Below are 17,673 nucleotides of genomic sequence, written 5' to 3'. Positions count from 1 at the left end.
TGAGCCTCCAGCCTGGGCAACAGAGTGAGACTCTGTCTCAAAAAAAAAAAAAAAAAAATCTCATTGTAGTTTTAATTTGCATTTCCTTGCTGGATAATTAAGTGCCATTTCAATGCTTACAGATCATTATGGATCTCTTTTGTGAAATACTAATTCACGTCTCTTGCCCATTTTTACATTTGGTGGCCTTTTTCTTTTTGATTACTAGTTCTTTATATATTCTGAATATAAGCCCTTTGTTTCATATATATATATATGCTGGAGATATATTTTTCTGGTCTCTGTATTGCCTTTTTACTCTCTTAATGTCATATTTTAATGAACAAATTCTCAATAAGGTCCTATTTATCATATGAATAGTATTTTTATGTATCTTTTTATGAATAGTATTTTTATTATCTTTTTAAAGAAATCTTTGACTACTGCAAAGTCACAAATTACCCTAATTTTTAGAAGCTTATGCTTTTACTTTTCACATTAGCTCTCTTATTCATTTTAAATTAAATTTCTGTGTATGAAATAAGCCAAGTCTAAGGCTCATTATTTTCAAATAAATACTGATCAACAATATTTATCAACAAGACTAGCCTTCTATTTCATTATACTGGAGCCTTTGTTAAAACTCAGGTGTGTTTGCAAGTCTGTTCCTGAACCATTTTGTTCCACTGGTTTATCTCTCCTTGGACACACCCCACATTTAATTACTGCAGCTATACAAAATCTTGAAATCTGACACATTAATTCCTCCAAATTTGTTTTTCTACTTCAAGATTATCTTGGCTACTTTCAGTCCCTTTCACTGTCTATATAAATTGAAGAATCATATCATCAAATCTACCAAAAAAAAAAAAAACTCTAATGAGATTCTAATTAGGATTTCATTGAATTTAAATCTCAATTTGGACAGAATTGACTCTGTGATATTGAGTCTTCCAATCTCTGAGTGTGGTATATTACTCCATTCATTTACTGCTTTGTCCCTTAACAATGCTTCCTAGTTTTCAGTGTAGAAAGTTGCACATCATTCACTGAATTTATTCCTTATCAGCGTTTCCACTGAACTGCCACTGAGGTGCCTGTTTCTGATTAGTGAACACCTTAAGTGGGGACCTCAGTGGCCATTTAGCAAGGAAGAGTGAGGGCATGGATTTAGGGTAATCATGGCTTCAGTGAGCCACAATTGCACCACTGCACTCCAGCCTGGGCAACAGAGCACGACCCTGTCTCAAAAAAAAAAAATTATATGCAAATTTAAAAGAATTGTGGGGTCAAGAGGTGGTTTCAGGAAGACAACTCTTAAAAGTGTCCCCTTACACAGTCGCTGAGAGCAGGTTGTGATAAAGAGATGCCTGATGGGCAGGAAGCATGAATCGATGGGGATGAGACAGTCAAAGAAATAGAAAAACACGAAACATAAAAACAAAAACGGCAATAAAAAAAAGTCACATTGTAATAAACATCCGCATGAGCTCCCCCAGTTTGTCAAGTATCACTTTCTCAGTCTTTAAGTTATGAGTATAGATACCATTTCTTACAGTGCCTTTGAGTCAGTGACTAGGTTTGTTCTGTGGCCTTTCCACAAACCTATAGCAAGAGTGTCCCTGTTTTGTAAGTGGGGCACCTGAAGTGCAGAAAATGAACTAATGTCCATAACCACACAATCAGAACATGGCAGTGCTAAGACGCGAGGCCACCTGGACGGCCCCTGTACTCTGCCCCCTGAGTTCCTGTGAACCATGGTGTGGTGCCAAGCCATGAGGACAGTCAACATCACCTATACCTTCAACGATCAGGCAACTTTGCAAGACACGAAGCAATGAAGACCAGACCAGAGGTGAGACTCACATCTCACCACTTCCTTCCTAGTATGAATTTGGGTGATTCACTGAACACTTCCATAAGTAGAATGGAGTTGAAAATAATATTCATCTTCATTCATTCACAAGAATTAATTGAACATGGCTGTTCATACTAAATAAGATATTAAGCATAAATCATTCTAGCTCATATTAGCTGGTCAACAAATGTTTGTTCTCTCTGCCGGTCTCTTCCTCATGAAGCAGATGGAAAGGGGAAGACATGACGCTACCACATGTACCTAGGAGACACTTCCAACTGCACACAAAATTTACACCAGCTCAATCTATGGAAAATAAGAATCAGTTTAACAGAAGAAAAATACATACATGGCTGACTGACATGTAACATAGTACTTATCATGTCTGGTTATATAACTTAATTTCCTAAGCATGAAAAACATCTGCTATGAAGGAATTTTGATCTGATTATAAAACCAAAAGTACAAATATTTTTTCACTATGTTCTGAACCAGAGTTAATACTCAACATCTATACTGAAGAACACCAACTCATTCTATCAACACATTGGTTATATACTTACATACACAGTAATTTTTTCCTCCCTGTCAATAGCATTTCTTGTTCACACTAATGTTACATATTAAATCAATTGACTAATTATAAACAAATATTTTGAATCAAAAAGCAAATGTGAGCGATTTCCAGCTGCCTTGTGGAATTAAAACATTTTGTCTATAAATACATCTATACTCATGGTAACATTTAATAGAAGAAATATGTCCCATTAAAAGTCGCACTGCTCTGGAAAAAACAAAACAACATAATAGTGTTTATTTTTATGTACTGTATTTCCTATATAGTCTTATTTACTTGCTGTCACACCATTTTAATCCATTTATTTTTACAATTTCAAGAAAATTGATAATATCTTTTCCTAGCTGGCAGAGTCCTGAAATCCTAATTGAAATATACAGCATTTTTTTTGCAAGAGCCTAGGGCTAAGAAGTTAGCATAGTGGACGACTCTGAGGTCAGAGTGGATCCCTGACAGACAGAGGTCCTAGCCACGCAGCCTTGGACAAGTTCCAAAACAAAATATTCAAGCTCTCCAACAATCCAGCATTTTAGGGAATGGGGCAAAGAGGGCAACAGTTTCCAGCATATTTCTAAAAATGGGTCTGTGGTCTCACAATGTTAACAAGCATTGCAATAAGTTTGGAGGCTTTCAGATGCAGCAAACAGATTGTTTTACATCTGTAGTTCTAGTAACACTTTATGAAACAAAATTGGGACTCAATAGTGTTGTGTTGAATGGTTATTTAATATTAACACCCATTTGTTATCCATGACAATCTTCATTCACTGGAGAAGGAAATTTTCAGGAACTTATTTTTCTATCGAACTCTGGGGATATGAGTTTTTCTGTCCTGGGTAAATGTCACAGCTGGAATAACCCTGGATAGGAGAAGGCATGGAATGAAAGTAACATACTATGATGCAACTGACTCCAGCTCCCATATACCCAAAAATGACAATATTGGGTGACTGAAATGAATCTTCATGGGTGAGATTCTCGGGGTTGGTCGCAAGATTGGGTCAAAACCTCTGGCAATGAGATAGGAAAGATTGCTTTAGGTGAAAGGGTGCTGTCTCTCTCCTAATAGCGAGCCAAACCTTGAGACTTTGGTTTGGCTGCAGAGGGGTTTGATCACAGTGGAGCAGGATGATGCGGGGCCCATGACCGACTTCCATGGAGGACTGGAGGTGAGCATGAGCCCAGCTGGTACCCAGATGTCTCAGGAGGACACAGGGGAAAGGAGGTGAGGATTGGCAGGAAAGGAAGAGGGAGAAGGCCAAATGAAAACACCTGGTTAAATATTTTTAAGAAGAAACAGTATCATAACCAGGACAGGCAAGATCAAGGGTAGTTAGGAGCCAAAACCAGACAGCCCCAAAGAGGTGGAATTGGAGATGGGGGAATTTCCAAACAGTAGGGAGGAGGGGGCTGTCTAGAAAGGGAGGCTGAGGGTGTCTGGTAGAGCTCATGCTGCATCCCCGCCACACAGATGAGACAGTAAAACCCAGAAGCGAAGGCCCCAGGTTCCACACTAGTAAGTAGCACACTGGACCTACTTGTCCTTGAGCCCAGTGCAAGGCGAGACCGATGAGTAGAGAGTCCATGGCCTTCATTGCAAAGCACAGAGGAGATTATACTTTTCCTTCTGCAGTGAGTTCCCTGCCACCTGTATGTGCAATATTCTAATTGGGACAAGGTGCAGTGGCTTACATCTAGAATCCCAGCACTTTTGGAGGCCAAGGTGGGCAGACAGCTTGAGGTCAGGAGTTTGAGACCAACCTGGGCAACATAGTGAAACCCCATCTCTACTAAAACTATCAAAATTAGCTGGGCATGGTGGTGCATGCCTGTAATCCCAGCCACTCAGGAGGCTGAGGCAGGAGAATCACTTGAACCTGGGAGGTGGAGATTGCAGTGAGCCAAGATCGAATCACTTGAACCTGGGAGGTGCAGACTGCAGTGAGCCAAGATCGTGCCACTGCACTCCAGCCTGGGTGACAGAGCTAGACTGTCTCAAAAAAAAAAAAAAAAAAAAAAAAAAATTCCTAATTGGTTTTTCTGATTCAGCTCTACTTAGTTCACGACCCAGGGTCCTACCCCGCTTTCTTTGTGTAAGAAAATGGGACAGGGAAGAGCGGGAGGAGAGAGGGCCTTTCTTGGGTTGTCACCTTTGTCCAAGTGTAATATTCGTGGTGACAGACCACACCCTCCTTCCGCATCCTGGGTTTGGGAGCCAGTGGGTTGCCTCCCTTCCCTGAAACTAAGTGAGGGATGTATCAGAAGAAACACTTTTTGAGACAGTGGGTGTTTGCAAGAATAAGAGACCTTCTTAGATGGCAGATAAGGGGGTATGCCCTGCTGAACAGGAAGGAAGAGAACTGGAGAAGGCATGGCAGGGCAGTAGGGCAGCCTGCATTTCTACTTTCTAGGGCCCCAGGGAAGGGAGCCATGCTTGACTGATCTCCAGGTGGTCCAGCTGGGACAGCAGCCAACCAGGAATCTAGTATTTCACCTATCGAAAACCTGTGCAGAAGGGAGGCCCCTCAGCACATCCTGAAGAACCTGCCCGGGGCCGGGCGCGGTGGCTCACGCCTGTAATCCCAGCACTTTGGGAGGCCAAGGCAGGCACATCACGAGGTCAGAAGATCGAGACCATCCTGGCTAACACGGTGAAACCTCATCTCTACTAAAAATACAAAAAATTAGCCGAGCGCGGTGTCGGGCGCCTGTAGTCCCAGCTACTCGGGAGGCTGAGGCAGGAAAATGGCGTGAACTCGGGAGGCGGAGCTTGCAGTGAGCCGAGATAGCGCCACTGCAGTTCGGCCTGGGCAAAAGAGCGAGACTTCGTCTCAAAAAAAAAAAAAAAAAAGAGAACCTGCCCGAGTACCCACTTGAGAGAGCAGCATTTTGGTTGGGAACCCACTGAACAAACACCAACGGTGGCTCAGTGTTAGCCAGAAAAGAAGAGGCCACCCCACAAGAGAGGACTACAAGACTTTCTGGTCCCAGAAAGAAGGGTGCATCGCCTTCCCTCTCCTCCCTCCTTGTCCTGGCACCTTGGAAGATCAACCATGTGTGTGAGAGGTGGTTTCCTGGACCCGCCTCAAGCACTTCCCTCACCCTCAATCCAAGCAGCCAAATTCCCCATTCAGGCCTGTACTAACCCAGGCAGGATGGGATATGGGGGAAGCTGAGGTTGACATTGAATTTGAAACTGATGCTTTAGATGAAATTGATTTTAATAACTGTTAAGCAAGTGGAAAGTTAGGAAACCTTAGCATAATCTTTAATCTCTCTCTCCATCCCACAAACCACCAAAAGAGGCTCTCAGTTCTACCTTCAAAGGATATCCACAATCCATCTGCTTCTCACCATCACACTGCTTCCATTCTGCTACAGCCACCTTAGCTATCACCCGAATGACTATACAAAGCCTCCCCCACTTACATTCTGGCTTTCCACCTTGCCCTGCTATGTCTATTTATAACACAGCAGACAGAATTATCCTATTACACGCAAGTCAGATTGTGTCACTCCCCTGTTCAAAACCCTCCTGTGCTTGTCTGATACATGATCTTCACCCACCCTCATTTCTTCTCTGATTCCACAAAGATATTCATATGTTCCAGCTACAACTGGCCTCTCTGCTGTTCTTCAATTCACCACACATGCTGCCTCAGGGCCTTTGCACTTACGTTCCCACTTCTTGAGACTTTTCAGTTTTCTTTTTTTTTTTTTTTTTGAGACAGAGTCTTGTTCTGTCACCCAGGCTAGTGTGCAGTGGTGAGATATTGGCTCACTGCAAACTCTGTCTCCTGGGTTCAAGTGATTCTCATGGCTCTGCCTCCCGAGTAGCTGGGATTACAAGCGCCCGCCACCACACCCAGCTGTTGAAACTCTCCATTCAGATATTCCAAGGTTCCTCCCTTTACCTCCTTTAGATTGCTTAAATGTCTCCTTCCAAAGAAGCCCACCCTGGCCATGTGATTTAAAATTGAACTTCTTCTCTCCAGGTCTCCATTTCCTTCTTCTTTTCTTTTCTTTTTTTTCCTCTACTTAACCCTTATCTACATCTGGCATGTTTTGCTAACTGTGGTGGAATATACATTCATGCTTTCAACTGTTTGTTTCCCAGTCCAATCAGGAGTGTTCATATGACCTGCTTTGGCCAATGAAATGCAAAAGGAAATGATGCATGCTGCCCTCTAAGCAGAAGCTACAAAGCCATCCTATGGCTTTATCACCTCTGTTTTCCCTCTGCCATCAGACCAGCACATCCCAAGGAGGGCTTTCTTCGTGACCTTGAAGGTGATACGATGAGAGCTGCAGCTAGCCTACAAAGGCCGCGTAGTGTAAACTCATTGCTTTATTTAGGTTGCACCATCCATGTGCATGTGGCCCGTCCTCATGGTGGGTGACTAAATTACCGGTTGTTTGATGGGGAAAGCATCAGAAAAAAAGAAGCTCTGCATTGTCAAAAGGACATTTACAGCAAGCTAATAACGCTGGGTGTTTTCACCATTCTCTAAGTCAAAGAATATTTCTGGCCAGGTGCAGTGACTCATGCCTGTAACCCCAGCACTTTGGGAGGCCAAGGTGGGTGCAACACTTGAGGTCAGGAGTTCGAGACCAGCCTGGCCAACATAGTGAATACTGACTCTACTGAAAAAAAATTATATATATATATACACATATATATATACTTATATATATACGTATATATATACATATATATACATATATATTATATATAATATATATTTAATTATATATATTATATATATAATATATATATTTAATTATATATACGTATATATAATATATATATTTAATTATATATATTATATATACTTATATATAATATATATTTAATTATATATATTATATATACGTATATATACATATATACATGTATATATCATATATACACATATATATACACGTATATATATAATTATATATATACGTATATATAATTATATATACATATATAATATATATTTATATATAATATATATACGTATATATAATATATATTTATATATAATATATATACGTATATATAATATATATTTAATTATATATATTATATATACGTATATATATAATTATATATATACGTCTATATATATAATTATATATATATACATATATATACGTGTATATATACGTGTATGTATATATAGACGTATATATATACGTGTGTGTGTATATATATATATAAATTAGCCAGGCATGATGGCGGGTGCCTGTAATCCCAACTGCTTGGGAGCCTGAGGCAGGAGAATCACTTGAACCTGGAAGGCAGGGTTTGCAGTGAGCAGAGATCGCACCACTGCACTCCAGCCTGGGTGACAGAGGGAGACTCCATCTCAAAAAACAAACAACAACAACAAAAAAAACACCACAAAGAATATTTCCAGTATATAACTAATTCCAAGCTAACTCATCCACTCTTTATTATCTATATTTTCCACCAGGATGTAGACTCAGTGAAAGCAAGGATGTTTGCTTGTTTTGTTCACTACTGTATAAACCGTGTTTAACACACAGTGAGAATTCAATAAGAATGTGTTGAATGAATTACTCCTGTGAAGAACTGGTCAAAAGATGGGTAAAGGAAATTTGATAAAGTATGGTTTAAGTCAGTGATCAAGAAAAAAAAATTCAACTTAATATTTTTACCACCAGAGTTTCAATCACACGATCAACAAGTTATCTGTGTGCTTGGGGTACAGCAAATGCTGTATTCAGGTTTGCTATTATGCCTGTTATCATTATTGGTTATACTATAATTGAAATTATGGTATGAACATCAATGATATTTTGAGAATGGAGAAGTCTTTGTCAAGGCTGGGTCCCTTTGATGGTAGAAAGTTCCAGATGGCCTTGTTTGCACAGCTGACAGCTGGCCCTGGCTGCTGACTGGGAGTTCAGCTGGGGTTGCATCCAGGGTTCTCAGTTCATCTTCACATGGACTTCCCCACAGCACAGAAGCTGGATTCTAGAAGGGAACGATCCAAGAGGACAAGTCCCAAAGTATAACAGCCAAGCGCACCTTCACTTGTTCCGCTGGCCAAGGTTAGATGCATGGCTGATGTTCCGTTGGCCAAGGTTAGACGTTGGCTGATGTTCCGTTGGCCAAGTTTAGACGCATGGCCAAGCTCAGAGTCAATGAGGGAGGTGACAATGCCAGGACATGAGCCCAGGGAGTACAGGTCATTAGGGGCCGCCAAAGTCACACACAGGCCGTCTCGGGGAGTGTCTGCACCAAAGACAGATTCAATGTCCAAAATCTCAAACTTATCTCTTTACCTGACTGTGAACTAATTCAGGAGATCCTTTCACACAGACAACTTTGCAAAAGCCAGATTTGTAAAAGATAATATCAATTTCTTGATTTTTCTTAGAAAATATGCCAAAATCTGGGCTGGGCATGTTGGCTCACACTTGTAATTCCAGCACTTTGGGGGGCCAAGGCAGGCAGATCTCTTGAGGCCAAGAGTTTGAGACCAGCCTGGCCAACATGGTGAAACGCCATCTCTACTAAAAATACAAAAATTAGCCAGGTGTGGTGGTGTGCACCTGTAATCCCAGCTACTCAGGAGGCTGAGGTAGGAGAATCACTTGAACCTGGGAGGCAGAAGCTGCAGTGAGCTAAGATCGTGACACAGTCTGGGTGACAGCAACACTCTGAAGAAAAGAAAGGGAAAGGTAAGGGAAAGGGAAACAGAAGGGAAAGGGAAAGAGAAGGAAAAGAAAAGAAATAAGAAAGAAGAAAGGAAAAGGAGAAGAGAAGGAAGAGAGAAAGAGAAAGAAAAGAGAGGAAGAAAGGAGGGAGGGAGGGAGGAAATGGAGGGAGGGAAGAAAGGAACAGAGGGATGGAGGGAGGGAGGAAAAGAAAAGTAAGAAAAGAAAGAAAAAGGCCGGGCGCCGTGGCTCACGTCTGTAATCCCAGCACTTTTGGGAGGCCAAGGCTGGCGGATCATGAGGTCAGGAGATCGAGACCACGGTGAAACCCCATCTCTACTAAAAATACAAAAAAATTAGCCGGGTGTAGTGGTGGGCACCTGTAGTCCCAGCTACTTGGGAGGCTGAGGCAGGAGAATGGCGTGAACCCTGGAGGCGGAGCTTGCAGTGAGCTGAGATGGCGCCACTGCACTCCAGCCTGGGCGACACAGTGAGACTCTGTCTCAAAAAAAAAAAAAAAAAAGAAGAAGAAAAGGAAAGAAAGTAAAAGTAAATATGCCAAGATCAAAACTCAGTAGCATCTGTGTGCAAGTGACAGATCTTCACAGTGGGTGAGGGGCAGTAAGACCAAATTACAGGTTGTTTGGAGAGCAAATAAATAGCAAAAAGGAAACTGTGTGGTCAAAAGGACACTTACAGCAAGCCAGTGACGCTGGATATTTTTACCATTCCCTAAGTAAAAAAAATCAAACTTCCATCTCACTCACTGAAACTGGCAATTAGAGTCGATATAATGAGTCTCCAGTACAACAGACAATGAAACCAGGTTTCACCCTCAAAATTTCTTCTGTAAAGATTTAATATGATCTCATGCAATCATTATGTCAGAATTAAATACCACCAGGTAACCAGGGACATCATCTACTAGTTCTAGTTTAAATTGGTGGTTTCTGGAAGAAATTCAAGGATACTTGTTTCAACCACAAAACATGTACATAATGCCTCACAGTTGATTAGTGACCCCAATAGCTAATCACATTCAAATACTGATGCTGCTTCTTTACATCAGCTGTAGCGAGTGATATTTTTGCACATGCTTCCAATTCCTAAAATGACTGGACGCAATTTGGGCATAAAGTTTGAAAACAAGGCCGGGCGCAGTGTCTCATGCCTGTAATCCCAGCACTTTGGGAGGCCGAGGAGGGTGGATCACCTGAGGTCGGGAGTTTGAGACCAGCCTGACCAACATGGTGAAATGCCATCTCTACTAAAAATACAAAAATTAGCCACATGTGGTGGTGTGCACCTGTAGTCCCAGCTACTCAGGAGGCTGAGGTAGGAGAATCACTTGAACCTGGGAGGTGGAGGTGGCAGTGGGCCAAGATCATGACACAGTCTGGGTGACAGAGCAACACTCTGAAGAAAAGAATGGGAAGGGAAAGGGAAGGAAAAGAAAAGAAATGAAAAGAAAGAAGAAAGGAACAAGAGAAGAGAAGGAAGAAAGAAGAGAAGAGAAAGAAAAAAGGAAGAAAGAAAGGAGGGAGGGAGGGAGAGAGGGAGGGAGGGAAAAGAAAGAAAAAAAAAAAAAGGAAATTTGCCAAGATCAAAACTCAGTACCATCAATGTGCACGTGACAGGCCCTCACAGTGGGTGAGGGGCAGTAAGACCAAATTACAGGTTGTTTGGAGAGCAAATAAATAGCAAAAAGGAAACTGTGTGGTCAGAAGGACACTTACAGCAAGCCAGTGATGCTGGGCGTTTTTACCATTCCCTAAGTTAGAAAATCAAACTTCCATCTCACTCACTGAAACTGGCAATTTAAGTCAGTGTGGTGATTCCTCAGGGATCTAGAACTAGAAATACCATTTGACCCAGCCATCCTATTACTGGGTATATACCCAAAGGATTATAAATCATGTTGCTATAAAGACACATGCACACGTATGTTTATAGCGGCACTATTCACAATAGCAAAGACTTGGAACCAATCCAAATGTCCAACAATGATAGACTGGATTAAGAAAATGTGGCAGATATACACCATGGAATACTATGCAGCCATAAAAAATGATGAGTTCATGTCCTTTGCAGGGACGTGGATGAAGCTGGAAACCATCATTCTCAGCAAACTATCGCAAGGACAAAAAACCAAACACCTCATGTTCTCACTCATGGGTGGGAATTGAACAATGAGAACACATGGACACAGGAAGGTGAACATCACACACTGGGGCCTGTTGTGGGGTGGGGGGAGGGGGAGGGATAGAATTTGGCGATATACCTAATGTTAAATGATGAGTTACTGGGTGCAGCACGCCAACATGGCATATGTATACATATGTAACTAACCTGCACGTTGTGCACATATACCCTAAAACTTAAAGTATAAAAAAAAAGAGTCGATATAATGAGTCTCCAGTACAACAGACAATGAAACCAGGTTTCACCCTCAAAATTTCTTCTGTAAAGATTTAATATGATCTCATGCAATCATTATATCAGAATTAAATACCACCAGGTAACCAGGGACACATCATCTACTAGTTCCAGTTTAAATTGGTGGTTTCTGGAAGAAATTCAAGGATACTTGTTTCAACCACAAAATATGTACATAATGCCTCACAGTTGATTAGTGACCCTAATAGCTAATCACATTCAAATACTGATGCTGCTTCTTTACATCAGCTGTAGCGAGTGATATTTTTGCACATGCTTCCAATTCCTAAAAGGACTGGATGCTATTTGGGCATAAAATTTGAAAACAAGACCGGGCACAGGGGCTCATGCCTATAATCCCAGCACTCTGGGAGGCCAAGGTGGGCGGATGATCACCTGAGATCAGGAGTTGGAGACCAGCCTGACCAACATGGAGAAACCCCATCTCTACTAAAAATACAAAATTAGCCGGGAGTGGTGGTACATGCCTGTAATCCCAGCTACTAGGGAGGCTGAGGCAGGAAAATTGCTTGAACCTGGGAGGCAGAGTTTGTGGTGAGCCGAGATCATGCCATTGCACTCCAGCCTGGGCAACAAGAGAGAAACTCCGTCTCAAAAAAAGAAAAAAAATTTTGAACACAAGTGTTTAGAAACATCAGTCTGGCATCACTCATCAGATTGTTAGGAAAAGAAAGCCCAAAGATGGAAAAATAAATTAATGATGAGGCCCCTGACTAGGGAAGGGAAGAAGGAAGATGAAAAAGCACAGTAAAGAAAAATCAACAGGATGGGGTTTGAGGGTTTCATTAGGTATGGGGTACAAAGAGAAGGAGGACATAAAGATGATTTCAACTTTTTTTATTTCAGGGGTTGAAAATGCAAGTAGAGAAAAAAATCATCTGGAATCAGAAGGAGTAGGAGGATAAGTTATTTGAGGGGCACATTCAGTTTCAAATATAGTTCTTCATTCAACAGATTTTTTTTAGCTAACACTAAGTGCCAGACACAATTCTAAGCTCTAGGGTCCAGTGGCAAATAAGACAAGGTTTCTGCCTTCAGGCAGTTCATGTTCCACTGGAGAGAGGCACACTGCAACCATCTAAGCAAACAAAATAATTTCTGATAATAACATGTAAATGCTATCAAGAAAATAAAAGTTGGAAATACGACAGTGAATGGGACTGATGGGGAGGTGGTAACTGCATGACCTGGGGAGGTCAGGGAAAGCCCAAGATGGGGATGATATAAATGAACTCACTAAGGAAGCATCTCACGGGGAGGCATTCCAGCAAGAAAAAACAGCAAGGAGAAAGGCTCTAGGCTGCGAACTAGGTTTGCATGTTTGAAAGTTGGAAATAGAGTTTTTATTTTCATAGAAATGGTGCTTCCTGACACTGAGTACTTCCTGCATTATAGCGTTTCTTATGCTGTGTACTCACTGCTTGTTTAACTACCCTGCTTCCCTCAGCAGACTCTCAAATCAAAGTGCTGAGGCTACCAATGGCCTGAGGAGGTCTGGGGTCAGCCCAAAGACATCTCAGAGTTCAGGAGGACAGAATTCCCCCAGAAGGCACCAGGAGGATGCCACACAAGACCTAACACACTTCAACAGGTCCCTGTGCAGGGTACAAAGTGACCAGGAAGGAGAGAGCTTCTCAGCTCCCCAGAAATTCATGAACTTCTCTTTTCATTCAGGTGACACTGTGGGAAGGATGAGTGGGAGGAAAGATCCTGATAGGGAATTTGAAGTTTATTAATTGAATCAGTGTATCTGGAAGGAACTATTTTAAAGAGAAAAAGACCATTATCTTTACTTGTCAAATGTAACTGTCTTTCTAGCATCTATGAGAATGGAGGCTCAAGAGTTATTCACGTTCAAGTAAAAACAATAAGGAAAACTATAATTTGTTCCCATCTTTACATTACAGTTTATTAAATTTGACCCTGTTTTATTAATAGGGCAAATTATCAACTCAAAAAAAAGAAAGTTGGAAATGAAGGAGACAATGTAGGAGACTAGTTTGGGGATGGCAGGCAGAGGTCTGTTGATATCAGAGTTTTAGGCTACGGTGAGAAGTTTGGATTTCATTCTCATAGTTAGGGGCGCCACGGGAGAACATGAAACACAAATGTGTTAGGATCTGATTTAAAAAGTCACTGTGACTGCTCTGTGGGGGATATAATATAAAGCACGAAAAGTGGACCCAAGAAGTAAGTTAGAATGCTACTGCAGGACTTCAGTAAGAGCTGTTGGCCTGGATTATGTGCTGGCAGCACAGGAGCTGAGCACCGTCCAACTGGTAGATAAACTTTGATAGAAGAGCTAGTAGGACTTGCTGATGGGCTTAAGGTGGGAGGTGAGGAAAAGAGGGTAATCTTACAAGGCTGGTACCTACAGAGCCTAAAGAGAGAGAAAGAGACAGAAAGTGAGAGGCACTGAGGGACAGAAAAAAAACATGCAGGATTTGAAAGACAGCAAGAGAAAGAATAGCAAGATTTTTAAGATGGGGGGATTCTCCAGGTACCTAGAAATACAGGGATAAAAGTTAGATGAAAGGTTAGAATTGCAGATGTAAATTGGGAACTTATCAGCCTAAATGTGATGGTTCAAATGTTCATACACACTAATAGGCTAAGCATAGAACAGGAACAACAAGTCATGGAAAGATGCATATTCTTTAGAAATTAGCAGGATGAAGGAGAGACATAGGGCCATTCACAGAGACCAGTGACCAGAGCAGGGAGAGGCCAAGGTGGACTGAAGCTGTGTAAATACAGGCAGTGAGTCTCAGATGACTTCATCCACTAGCAGTGCCCATTGCAGGGCCTTGTTTGTTGGTTTGTTTAATCTGAGACTTTAAAATAACTGAGGATATTTCAAAGACCTTACTAATCCAGAAGGACAAGGGCTTGGAAAGCGCCAATTAATTTTTAAAAGGAAGCCTTGGCAAACTCAAAGTCTTGAAACTGAAATCAATTAACAACAAGATACCAATATATACCTAGTAGAACGGACCAAGTCCAAAACATTGACATCAAATGCTGACAAGGCTGTGGAGCAAACAGGAACTCTCATGCATTGCTGGTGGGTATGAAAAATGGTACAACCCCTTTGGAAGACAGTTTGGTAGTTTTTTACAAAACTAAACATACTCTTATTATACACTCCAACAATCGTGCTTCTTAGTATTTACCCAAATGAATTGAAAACTTAGGTCTACACAAAAACCCGCACGAGGATGTTTGTTTATGCTTAATTTATAATTGGCAAAACTTGGAAGCAACCAAGATGTCTTTCAGTGAGTACATGGATAAATGAACTCTGGTATATACAGACGATGGATAAATGAACTCTGGTACGTACAGACAATTATTCACTGCTAAAAATAAATGAAGCATCAAGCCATGAAAATAAGTGGAGGAAATTTACATTCTTGAAAAGACAAAACTATGTATAAATGAAAAAGATCAGTGGTTGCCAGGAGAGAGGTTTGTGGGGAAGGATGACTAGGTACACAGATGATTTTTAGGGGAGTAAAATTATTCTGTATGATGCTACAGAAGTATATATGTGTCATAACACACTTGTCCAAATCCATAGAATGCACAGCACAGAGTGAATCCTAATGTCAACTCTGGACTTTGGGGGACAATGATGTATCAGGCAAGGTTCATCAGTTGTAATACATGCGCCACCCTGCTGGGGGATGTCCATTAGTAGGGGAGGTTATATGTGGGTGGGGACAGAGGGTATGTGGGTGGGGACAGAGGGTATATGGGAACTCTTTGTGCAGAAAGCACAAAGTGCTTTCTGCTCAATTTTGCTATGAACCTAAAACTGCTATAAAAATTAAATTTCATTGATGTTTTAAAAAAGTGAGATAAGCAGAGAAGTAGGGCCTAAGACAAAAGGAAAGAGACCCAGAACCAAAGCTAGAGCTGTCAGTGAGATAAGGATGGTTGCTATTATTTGTTAGCTCAACTCCACTCTTCCAGTTGCCTAGCCACAAACCATGGCACCATCTTCATTCCCCTTCTCTCTCATCCCTCATCCAGTCCATCAGCAAATACTTTTGGCTGTGTCTTCAAAGTGCATGGAGATGCTAATCACTTCTCCCCATCTCCACCATCCAGCCCTCTCCTCTTCCTCATTAATTGCAGTAGCTTTGTAATGAGACCCCTGTACCCCACACTCCTTTGAGTACCTATGGTCTATGCTCAATAATGGAGCCCATTGATCGTATTAAAGCTTAAGCCAAGGTCATGTCCCCACTCAAAATCCCCCGAAGGCTTCCCTTCTCATTCAGAGAAAAACCAACAACATCCTTTCACGGCCAAAAAGCATCCACAACTGTGCAGTCCCATCTCAGATCGTTCCTACCAGCCTCCCCTCCCCTCCCAGCTCTGCCTGAACCCCACTCACATCCCCAACTTGCTCCTCCAGGAATTCACCAGGCAAGGCCTTTATGCTTCTTGGTCTTTCTGTCTGAAATGTTCCTCCTCAGGACACCTATGTGAGTCACACCCTCGTTTTCTCCAGCTCTTTACACAATGCCTTCTTGTCTACTTTCAATAAAATAGCAACAGCATGCCCCCCTTCCCCCCCCCCACCCCACTGCCACCCACAGCTACTGGCCAGGCATGTGCTATCCCCTTTACCTTGTATTATTTTCCTCCATGGCACTTTTTACTATTTGGCATTTTCTGCCTTGAATGGTTCATTATTTTATTTTGTGTCTCTCCTCCCTAGAATGTAATTCTCATGAGGGCAGAGGCTATGATCTACCCGCTGCTGTGTCCCCAGTACCTAGTATCTGGCACACCCCAGGCACTTGAACATTCTTTGTTGAATGAATTACTGACTGTGCAAACAGAAGAAATTTCCAAATGTTTGAAGGTGGACATGAAAAAGAAATGGAAAAGTGAGCAACAGAGGCTGCTGGAACGTCTCCTATCACAGTTTTGCCACACACTTTTAGAATAAATGGCACATTCCACTATTTTATTAAGGAAGTTCCTGCCTCTTTTTATTATTGTGCACTGACTGCCCAAACTGATATACGTTTTATATCTTTCACTGATATTTGACTTTTAAACCTCATTTGCTTAACGCAGTCTTCACGAACTCAATTAAGTTTTTTAGGATGCATGGGGTTGGATTATAAGCTCCAACAAAGTCTGAATCGCAGCTGTTTGTCTTTTAGGCTATTTTCAGATGCCTTTGCTTGTAGACTACATCACTACATCTAAGTGAAAAAAACAAAACAAAAAACTCTACCCACTCTCAAAGACTTGAACACAAAACAACTGTTACGTTTATCAAAACCTGATAAACTTTTCAAACTGCTATTATTAGTTTAATAGCCAAAGCAAACTGCAAACAAGCAAGGCATGTTTTTGATAAGACATCAATTTGCTATCACTAAGAAATTATAGCAAAATGAGAAATCACTTGTCTCTTTGCTCAGCACCTTCAAAAAAAACATGAAATAGCTTCAATTACATTTACTGAGCAAATAGAAAGAACACAGCTTTAGGCTCTTATGAGCACCACTAAACAAGGAAATCATCTATGGCTACAACTAAGCAGCATCACTGATATTTTCATTTCTATCTGTAATAATTGTTGATACCATAGTTAAGGATGAAAAGGAAAACTAAAGATGAAAAAAGAATACTCGGAATACTCCATTGAGCCACTCGAGAATAGGACCAGAATCTCAGATTTTGCAATACCCTTAAAATTGCAGCAACTTGCTTTCTGCAGTTCTGGTATCACTGTCCTCATTATCCCTTCAAACGTTCTTGTGTAGCCAGAAAAGAGAAGGAATCTAAGGGAAAAACCAGAAGAGTTCCAAACCTTCGACATGAAAGAACACTGTTCCATCCCTGTGTGGTGCTATGTAGCAATAAAACAGACAAAAGGCTAAAACTTGTCTGTTTCAGCAATTATGAGCTTTAGAAGGTTAAATCTTACTGTAGGTCTCCAAGGCCTGTCTCTATGGGAACTGCAAATCATCAACACGTGACTGAAACACAGACTGTTTCCCCCATGGAACATCCCCAGACACATAAGGTAGGGATGAGTTGGAGGAAATCTTTCATGGCTAAATTGTTACCTACATGTTCATCTTTACTCTCATATTTCCTA

This window comes from Gorilla gorilla, chromosome 8 (assembly GCF_029281585.2).
Source record: "Gorilla gorilla gorilla isolate KB3781 chromosome 8, NHGRI_mGorGor1-v2.1_pri, whole genome shotgun sequence".
Taxonomy (NCBI): domain Eukaryota; kingdom Metazoa; phylum Chordata; class Mammalia; order Primates; family Hominidae; genus Gorilla; species Gorilla gorilla.
The sequence above is the reverse complement of the archived record's forward strand: the minus strand, read 5'-3'. Positions refer to the sequence as shown.